General features: G+C 36.1%; 1 protein-coding gene and 1 long non-coding RNA gene across 3 annotated transcripts in view; one reads left to right on the plus strand and one right to left on the minus strand.

Moving 5' to 3' along the window:
* LOC144960882 (uncharacterized) overlaps window positions 1-10,181 on the plus strand; it is a 265,062-nt gene that overhangs the window by 78,406 nt on the left and 176,475 nt on the right. The gene's annotated exons all lie outside the window — the stretch shown is intronic.
* LOC144960917 (uncharacterized) overlaps window positions 4,382-10,181 on the minus strand; it is a 14,503-nt gene continuing 8,703 nt past the window's right edge. The window contains exon 3 of the long non-coding RNA XR_013642988.1: window positions 4,382-4,578. This is a non-coding gene — a long non-coding RNA (uncharacterized LOC144960917). The remainder of the gene's footprint in view (window positions 4,579-10,181) is intronic.

The following is a 10,181-nucleotide window of genomic DNA, read 5'->3' on the forward strand; positions in this document are numbered from 1 at the left end:
TAAAATCAAAGTAGTCCTTCAGACTCATAAGGACCATGTAACAGAAATTTATCCTGGTTTCTATAGCAAATAAAAAAAACCCCGGACTGTACCTTTCATTTTGTTAGCTATCGCAAAGTTCTTTCCGCCAACTCTGACAAATTCAACTACCCAGTAACTGTTAGGAGAATAGAGGGGGGAGAGGGTCAGAACAAAATCTCGACTTCACCTGGGATCAATCCAAATCCCTTACCGTGTGAAGTGAATGCTCTACCACCTGAGCTATCGGGACCCCCAACAATATCAAATGCAGTCCTTTTTTTACGCTCGCCTTCGGGTCGGATTGTCCTGGGTTCGAGTCCCGCTCTAAGCGGCGCATTGTTGAGTCCTTGGAAAAGGCTATTTATTCACATTCTCTCACCCTACTCAGTTGTATAATGAGTACTTGGCCTTTATTGTAATATTGCCAAACAGGGTATCATGTCTCGCCCTGCATGTTACGGGTTCCTGTTGGCTAGGGAGCCCTTGTAAAGTGCTTTGAGTATGTTTGGTGGATACTGCGCTATATAAATTCTCTAGTTTTTTGGGGGGTTTGTTGTTGATGTTTTTTGTTTTTTATTATCGTCAGGAACAGGAGCCAGGGATTAGGCCAGTTTATATAACTCGGTGAATAATTAACCATAATGATTTATTGCTTTCTGCCTTCTGATGTAGACACAATTATTTAGCCAAGTTATTCCCCAAGTTCTAAGATTAGACTCATCCACGTTATTGTTACTTGCTTGAGGGAAATGTGAAAAAGGGAGCTTAAATCTGTTTATTATATTAAAGAGTTTCCAATAACCTATTTGCTGAGCGTACTCTAAGCTTCATCGGAAATGCAGAGCAGAAAATCTATATGGTTTGTCAAAAATAACGATATAAAAAAGGACATAATCCCATTATCATCATCATCATGATCATCATCATCATCATCATCATCATCATCATCATCATCATCATCATCATCATCATCATCGTCATCATCATAATCATCATCGTCATTATCATTATAATTATCATCATCATCATCACTACTACTACTACTACTACTACTACTAGTAGTAGTAGTAGTAGTAGTAGTAGTAGTAGTAGTAGTAGTAGTAGTAGTAGTAGTAGTAGTAGTAGTAGTAGTAGTAGTAGTAGTAGTAGTAGTAGTAGTAGTAGTAGTAGTAGTAGTAGTAGTAGTAGTAGTAGGAATATCATTATAGGTATCATTATTAGCACTATTCTAATTATTAATATTATTTCTATTACTACTAATATCATTGTCGTCGTCATCATTATTATCATCATCTTCGTCACCACTATTGTCGTTACATCACTATAACATCATCACCATCATCACAATCACCACAATCACCAAACCCACCATCACCAACACCAGCACGAGTTTCTATTCCCTGGTTTCGTTTGCATTACATCACTCATTAACTTTGTTTATGCCTCGAAGCAATTTTATTTCCAGGCTGCTTTTCATATAAAAAGGTGCCTGTCGTGTTTTCTTCAAAAGGTCTTGACTCTATACGTTATGTGGATTTATTATTTGCAGTGTAAAAAATCGCCCCAATTATATTCGAATTTTATTCTCACGCTATTATTTTCTTTCAATGGTCTACCACTTTTTTACTTTCAAAACAAACTTTTGTATATCATTTTTATTGAATGAATGACAAAATATTTCGTAATGAAATGCCCTTGTTCTCTTTGTTGAAATGACTGGGGATATGTGCGCTTTGTCATCTACCGTAATATTATGTCATATTGTTTTCTTAAGGTATTGACAATGTTGGTTTGTAGTTCTGCTCCTTAAAAAAGGCAAGAAAAGAAAGAGGAAAGAAATATTATAACCTGATTAAAGTTGTGATAACCGTGTTAGCTGAATGATATGTCAAATATTATCTTTTTCATAAGAAAATCATTCTTAGTAAAGCATCATAATTTCAAGGTTAGTTCCGCTAGCGGCTAGGACAAGTTATCATGTTTAGTATTGTTCAAAATGCACCATTCCCTCGGAGGTGAAATGGATTCAATTTTCATTTTATACAGCATAAGTCATCTGTTAGGTACCCTTTTTGAACTATAAACTATACCCGCCACCACTTTTAGTCAAATAGTCATTCACACCTGAGTCAAGTTGGGTAATGTGTGCGAAGTACATATTCCAAGGCCACAACGCCAGGTTCAAAGTTTTGTTATTGTTGATGACGATCAGCGTTGCTTGTTTTTGTGACGAAACTTGACACCCGTGTCATAACCAGTTAACTGCCGGACTTGGGAAAAACTCTTATCAAAAAATTATGCCAGAAAACTTGCGAGGTCCTGGGTTTAAGAGATTTTGCCAAGATGAGGGTCATTTAAATCGATCGATATTTGTAGAACAAGTTTTCTGGCCAAATCTTTTAGTACGAGTTTCCCCACAGTACGGCAGGCAACTGGTTTATGGTATGTTTTAATTATCTTGGTTTTTATTTGTGTTTTTCTCGCTTTCTTTGTTATTTGCAATTTCAATAATTACCTTGAGTAATCATACTCGTAAATACGCATTTTGATGGTAATCGATACCGGAGATGGAGGGTCCTGCTGTTCGAGGTGATGATATCTGGTGAGAGAGAAAATCATCAGAAACACATCTCGTATATTGATTTCCTTTTGTATCCCTCCATCGCCTCTGTCTCCTTGTTTTTGTTCCATGATACACTTTTTAAAAACATCTTTTTAGATTTTGGCCAGGGAAAATTTGCTTCATATATCGATCGATTAAAAGGACCTTGACTTGTCAAAGATGGAGTCTCCAGTTTGATATTTTTGACATATATTATGTTATTTCAATCAATCGATTTATAAAGTAGAGGTAATATGACCAGAAATATAAATAGGCTTTTTGTGAACGTGTTTTCGGTGTCATCCTTCCCAAAATTTCATCAACAAGTCGATGAGAACCAATCAATATATTGTTAGGGCTATTGGGATCTCGTCCTTTCGTGTCATCTGTTTTCTATCTCTGTTATTAATTAACCTTGTTATTATCATCGGCACGATTACCTCTAGAGCTTCAATAATTAATATCGAAGATTTTTTACAACACTCTCATTGATAAAGTCTATTGAGTAGTCTTTGTGGTATTTGTTCTCCTGCTTATAAATCGTGATCCATCCCAAACTTCATTTGCGATGATAGACTTTATGATCATCAGTGGATTTATAGTTCAAAGTCAAAACTATGAAAAATTGTTAAGATTGTGTCTTAATCTCCTTTGAAAATACTAAAATCTTGTCATTCTGTTCATTTAATTTCTTTTTTCACTTTGTATCTGCTTCATTCCCATTTAGCTAGTACTGGATTGAAAGGATGGAGAACAATATAAATAGACTTTTACACCTTACTCTTTTAAAAAACATTTATTAAATTGATGGTATTAATCGATCGATATATGAAGGAAGAGTTTTCTGGTCAAATTTTTTTAACGATTTTTTTCCCCGAGTAAGGAAGAGTACTCTCTCGGTGAATCTGTCCAGGTTCACGCTATAGGAAACGGGATAAACTTTGGCTCGTGAGGCTTGATGGCTCTGAAGGACTATTTTCAGGGGGTCTTCATGTTCAATGCACTTTCTACTTCAAGCTAACCATATTATCATGGAATCGAAAATGTATCAAAGCTTACAAGTCGCCTGTTGGGTGAATTATTATTTTACTGGCAATCTTACGATATCCGTCTCTGTCAAGTACTCATAATTCACACCCGAGCTTGGTGCGTGGGGCAATGTGTATTTTGGAAATGACGTCTTTTTGCAAACATTGTCACTGATCACGTTAATTATCGTTTTAGCAATTATTATTTGCTAAAAGATAAGATACAGTGTCGCTTTGTTAGGGACGCCCCAAATTGCATGGTCCTGCTCTGCTGCTCTCCTAGTTTGATAAAACAAGCATTTATGTTTGAATCCAACGATTGAAGCATTCAGGGACGCCCCAAACTTCATGGTCTTGCTTCTCGACTAGCTTGATATAAGAAGCGTTTCTCTTTGAATCCAACGATTGAAGCATTTAGAGTGTTTTTAAGATATCACTAATGCGAGTATAAACAAAGAAAGTAGGTTATTTCAAACAAACAAGAGACAAGAAACTCTTTGTTTTCTATATTTAAAATCTCGTTCAAAGTTACATAAACACAGGTTGGACCGAAACAAAGCTCATCTCTTCATTCTATATTAGCTTTATGACCTACAAATCTTTATTTGACCCAAAAATAACTACTTATCGTTTGCTTTGTTAACAAAGACAGCATAACGTATGGTAAAAGAATGTTTATTTAAATATCATAAACAACAAGAAATGAAAGCCCACACAGTACAACGAGCGCCTCATCCCAACCTTTTTTTCTATTTTAAGATGTCTTCATTTCACTCAAACACAACCTGCCTTGTTGCCTCCAGGGCTCAATAGGGAAAGTGACATGCGAATATCTCGGAGTCTACTAAGCTTGTGTTACGTCAAAGAATTTCCCCCTCTCTTGCTTGCAGGTCCATTTTCCTCCACCTCCTCCTCCTCCTCTCCGCCCTGTTAAGTAAACGAATTAGAGGTGAAAGACATTAAAAGATCAAAAATGATTGATTGTTAATTAATATTTTTTTTGGTGTTGTTTTTGTTTTTTGTTTGCACTTTTATAATACTGTTTGTTTTGGGGTTTTTTTTTTGGTTCTATTTTGATTTGTTTGGATCTTTATTATCATTCTTTTGTTTGTTTTCTGTTTATTTTTTGCTTTCCTTTTTTCTATCTTCATTTCCTTTTTTTTTAATTTCTTTTTTATTCTTTGTGTTTCTTAAAGGGATATTCTAACGCTTGCAACACTCGATCATTTCAGCGCCAATTAAGAGGGAGATGAGAACAAACTTAAAAGATAATAGATTTGGCATCAAAGGGAAAAGAAGACAAACCGGGCTAGTGTAAACAGTAGAGATAGATCCAAGAGCAATCTATCTATGTGCCTTGTTTGGGACCACCTAACGGTCCCACCCAAACACTAACACATGATTCCGCCAAGTTAGATACACTAAGATTGTTGCAAAATACATTGAAGATTATGAATAAGTTTAAAAACATACCTTTTATGATAAAGAGAGATGATTTGGTAGGAAAATCATCCTTAATCTCTCTATCTCTCTCTCTCTCTCTCTCTCTCTATCTCTCTCTCTCTCTCTCTCTCTCTCTCTCGTCTCTTCACTTCTCTTTCTCTTTCTCCCTCTCCCCAAAAATATCCCTCAAACTGTCTCTCATCTAACAAAAGACTCTAGGCAGGGTCATGTTGATACAAAATGGTCTCTTTCACGTACAAGGACACAAAGCCAATCGGAAAGGAAAACAAACCAAGGTGGATAGAATAGAGATAGTGAGTAACTCCATCTGTCGGTCGTACTCTCTCAAACCTGGGATTTCGCGAAGTCCCAGGTTTGAGAGTGATTTTTTTTTGGACCAAGATGGGGGTTACAGTTCGATATTTGAAGAACGAGTTTTCTTGCCAAAATTCAAAATATGGGTTTTTCCAGAGTACGGCAGAGCATTGGTCGCCGGATTGAAGTAAAATAAAAATAAAATTATATTATGATAGCTACTTCTTAAATCACCACTAATAATGTGGTCCCTAATCCAAGTATAGAGCGAGATGGGTCAATTCTCAGCAGCAAAATGTTTGGGCTTTTGATGTACCTAATGGAATCATGGATGATGGAAAATCTATTGGAAATGACCCAGTTTTGAGATAGGCTACAGCTTCTCGGTTTGCATACTCTTTTCAAAATAACTTTCATTTCCTTATACAAACCTACAGCTCTTGGTAATTAATATGAAATTAAAGAAACCAAAACACGGTGTATTTTTGTACAACGAATTTTATTTGATAATGTTCTGATGAATATGACGCCAGCGATCTGATCAAAGGGTCGTAGCAAGCATTGTACTGTCTGCTTCCTCCAAGGAGGTACAATAAATAGTTATATTTTACGCTCATTGGTTTCCTTCACGGAACAGAACCTGGATATCTACTTCAGTCCAACGGGCTTCATGGCATGTGAAGACTTACAAGGAAGGTTCACATTGGAAGAATCAATGGTGAAACGGAGAGAGAGAGAGAGAGAGAGAGAGAGAGAGAGAGAGAAAGAGAGATGCACAGAGACTGTGTGTGTAGGTGTGTGAGAGCGAGAGAGAGAGATAGAGTGTGTGTGTGTGTGTGTGTGAGAGAGAGAGAGAGATACTAATTAGCCATTCGGAAACAGTTGACATTCCTGACAATTAGTCATTTTCCAATTCTTATAATTAAACCGTGAAAGGCTTCCCTGTGACTTACGCAACCATCAATCAAAAGATCGTTGTCTCTGCTCTTGCTTCTGACTAATTATAGATAGATTACAATTACGTCCCAACTCTGATTGTTGTCATTTTTATACAGTCGGAAAGATGATCAATTCCCATGCTTTTCTCTCTCTCTCTCTCTCTCTCTCTCTCTCTCTCTCTCTCTCTCTCTTTCTTCTCTTTCTCTTCTCTCTCTCTCTCCTCTCTCTCTTCTCTTTCTCTCTCTTTCTCTCTCTCTCTCTCTCTCTCTTTCTCTCTCTCTCTCTCTCTCTCTCTCTCTCTCTCTCTCTCTCTCTCTCTTTCTCTCTCTCTCCCTCCCTAATATGCTGTAGACAACTTTTGTCTCAAATTTAGCTTTATACGTATGTAAATCAAACCAAGATGAATAACATATAGAAAATAAATAGATGTGAACATTTGTGTAGCACATTTCCAAAGATTTACCATGCTCAATGCGCTTCACGAAGTCTTATCAATTTCCCCCAGCAGGCCATATGGAACCCTATTTCCGTTTCATACAATATTAGTCACTTGTAAGGCGTTATTTTTGTAATAGCACTATTGCATTATCCGTGACTGTCTACAGTGATGTGCTCATTCACACCGGAGTGGAGTTGGTTAATGTGTGTTAAATGCCTTGCCCAACGACTAAACGATAGGGCCAGAATTTTCCACGATCATTGTCACCCATCCTTCTTGCTCAGTAAAAAAAAAAAAACCCCGAGAAGCTGGAGCAGACGTCAAATTCTAGTCTTATCCACTCGATCATCTTGTTTCGATAAATTATTCCATCATCCATGATTCCATTAATTGTGTGCATCAAACACCCAAACATTCCCCCCGCTGTGAACTGACCTATCTCGTTCTATTTACTTGGATTAAGGACCAAATTAATTTTAACAGCTTGGATCGATAGAGATGAAAGGAAGAACGCGATGCCCGCGCTTTCTCCTGTTTAGAATTGATTTAACAGAATTATATGGCGTGATAGGGAGAAGACGGAATCAATAGGATTAGACATAAAGCAGACTTGCTTACTCAAAAACTTTAAATTTTCTTATTTTTAGGAGAAAAAAATTGTACTCGTTATAGTTAACTTTAAAAATCAACAATTCATTCACATAAGGATTAATAAATAACACTTCAAACCCCTTTAGATTATGTAGTCTGGCATCAACGTTCATTTTCAATAAGTTTCAATGATTTAGAGAAGCTCATGAAGTTCAGATAGTGGAGCCAAAATTTCCTAATTCTACTAATTTTTCGCAATATTAATATCATCGTTTAATTGTAAAGAAGGTGCAACAACAACAACAACAACAATAACGTGTCGAGTTAGTATGCAAACCGTTTGACAATTTACCTAATTCGATTCCTAACATTTCAGTGCACTGATAGAACGAATTTCATTCTGGACCTTTTTTTTTTTTGGATTAGATAACGTTTACTCCAAACGTCGAACGATAAAGGTAACTCAGAGACGTCAAACTAAGACTTGTTGACATGTTGTAAGTCATCTGAACCGTCCTATTGGAATTTCTGTAGCTCACATGTTGAGAACTCGCTTCACATTTAATGGAACCACGATAAATATACGTCAAGGTCCCTATTATTTTTCAAAGTCCTTTGTTCACCCTGCAGTGTGTTAGTGTTTGGTTTGTTAGATCTGACGGGATGGACTTTCCTAGCCAACCCCTAAAGCGTCGCAAGCTAGTGTTGCTGTTAAGGCTACAGAAACTGGGATGAACACCGAATCCGTCGGCTGCGGAGAATTTTTTGTTGTTGTAATAGTTCGATTTTTGTAGTAAAAATGTTTGGTAAAATAATAATAATGTTGAGAAACATGTTCGATATTCATTTCATAAATGATATAGACTATGTAACTTATTTGGATCTTTATTAAAATTTTAAAATGAAGTTGTGGCGGGGGAGATGGGAGGCTAAAAGATTCAAGCTACTAAAAACAAATAAATATAACGAGTCGGGTGAAATGAATACAGCTGTATTTCGATTGTTAGTATTGGAGACTTCATGAATGAACGCTCTGGAATTCCAAATTTCCACTGGGGGGAAAATGTGTTTCGTAGAAAGTGAGAGATGTTTGTTTTTGTCTCTCTAGCTATTATTAAAGGAATAGCAACACGTGTATCGATTTTAAGGCGAAGACGGATGGTGTTTCTATTTGGCCTATGTTTACTATGCGATGAGGTCGAAATAGGACCGCCTATAATAATATATGCATGGTTCAAGTCCTCGTGGGGATTCATGTGGAATGTGAAAACAGCGTGTCTGGGATTTTCAAGAGATCTAAACATTGTAATTTTATGCATTAGATTTTTTATTTTTGTTCAATGAATTTGAGGACATCTTGGAAATCATATCCGGCCTGTCAACGCCAACGTGTCAGTCTGAGATTTACATTGTTAGTTTAGGAATCGGTCTTTATTCTAGGGCTCTCGGTTCTGGTTGTGTCAAAGAGCAATGAAATGCAAACTTTTTTTTTCTATGTATTATTTCGGGTTTTGTATTAGATAGATATTTTTTAAAGTTTCCCATAATGTTCACGCCTTGCGATATATCATTCTAACATGTATCTTTAATCAAATATGAAAACAATGAGTTATTTGCTGAGCAATGGTTACAATCAACGTGAGCTTATTGGCAGGTCTGATAACCTAAATGGTTTTGGGCTCGTTGTTGTAAAGGATACTTTCAAACCAACCCACAATTAATGATCATTATAAAAATGTTAACTCAAGTCCATATTTGCGCTCGGTTATCGGACCAGCAAATAGGTACACATAGGCTACAACCGACGTGCACTTATTTGCAGGTCTGAGAGCCAATTCCTTATGGGCTCATTGTTGTAATGAGAATCTCAAAATATGACCCAAAATATTGTCCATTACAACAATGTTAAGCTAGACCCATAAGTGGGTTCGGATGTCAGACCTGCATATATGTACACGTCGGCTACAACCAATGTGCACATAATAGCAAGTCGGATAACCGAATGCAATTATGGACAAGGTTTTTCTTGGTTTAGCCCCAACCAAATACATTCAATCAATAGTGAATCAAGTGTAATAATATCTGACACTTTATTTTTAAAATTTTTGAGTATTTTTAATTGCAATTTCACTAATAAGATTGTTTTATCGATCTATTTGCGTTTCATTAACACCCGTTTAATATCCTTTTACTCCCGCGAATTCTGTTTACCTTGTTGGGTAATTAAAATGCCAATCAATCCATTCATTTGGTCCTTTCGTTTTTGATTTTGTAATATGATCCTGTCATTTACACATTTGTTTAGGTCAACTGTTGTTTTTTCATTACATTACTTTTTTAAATGAAAGTCTTTACTTGCCTACTTGATTAAGTAAATGAAACAGATTCACTGGCTATTTAATGTTATGTTTGCTTGATCTATTATTTGATTTCATTTTTCAAGTCATTGTGTTATAAACTAATTGATTGATTGATTTAATTATTTATTCATTTATTTATTTATTGACTGTTCAAATTACCGATTCATTGATTGATTGAGTGAATGAATGAATGATTTATTGATTGATTTATTGAATGATTGATTGATTTAATGATCGACTGATTTAGCACCGACGATATCCTAAATAGCGGAAATATTTAGAGACTTTGCAATAATTGTTTTAACTGGACTCCCAGTCTTTTCAATATACGATGATGACAAAAGAAACGATGATATTGTGTGACTCTGGTAACGTTTCTCATCTTGTAACAGCCAAGCGATGAAAAGCTTGCTCAGTGACTGAATGGATGATAATGATTGCAA

This window comes from Berghia stephanieae, chromosome 1, assembly GCF_034508935.2.
Source record: "Berghia stephanieae isolate SIO BIC M18660-M18661 chromosome 1, UCSD_Bste_1.3, whole genome shotgun sequence".
Lineage (NCBI taxonomy): Eukaryota > Metazoa > Mollusca > Gastropoda > Nudibranchia > Aeolidiidae > Berghia > Berghia stephanieae.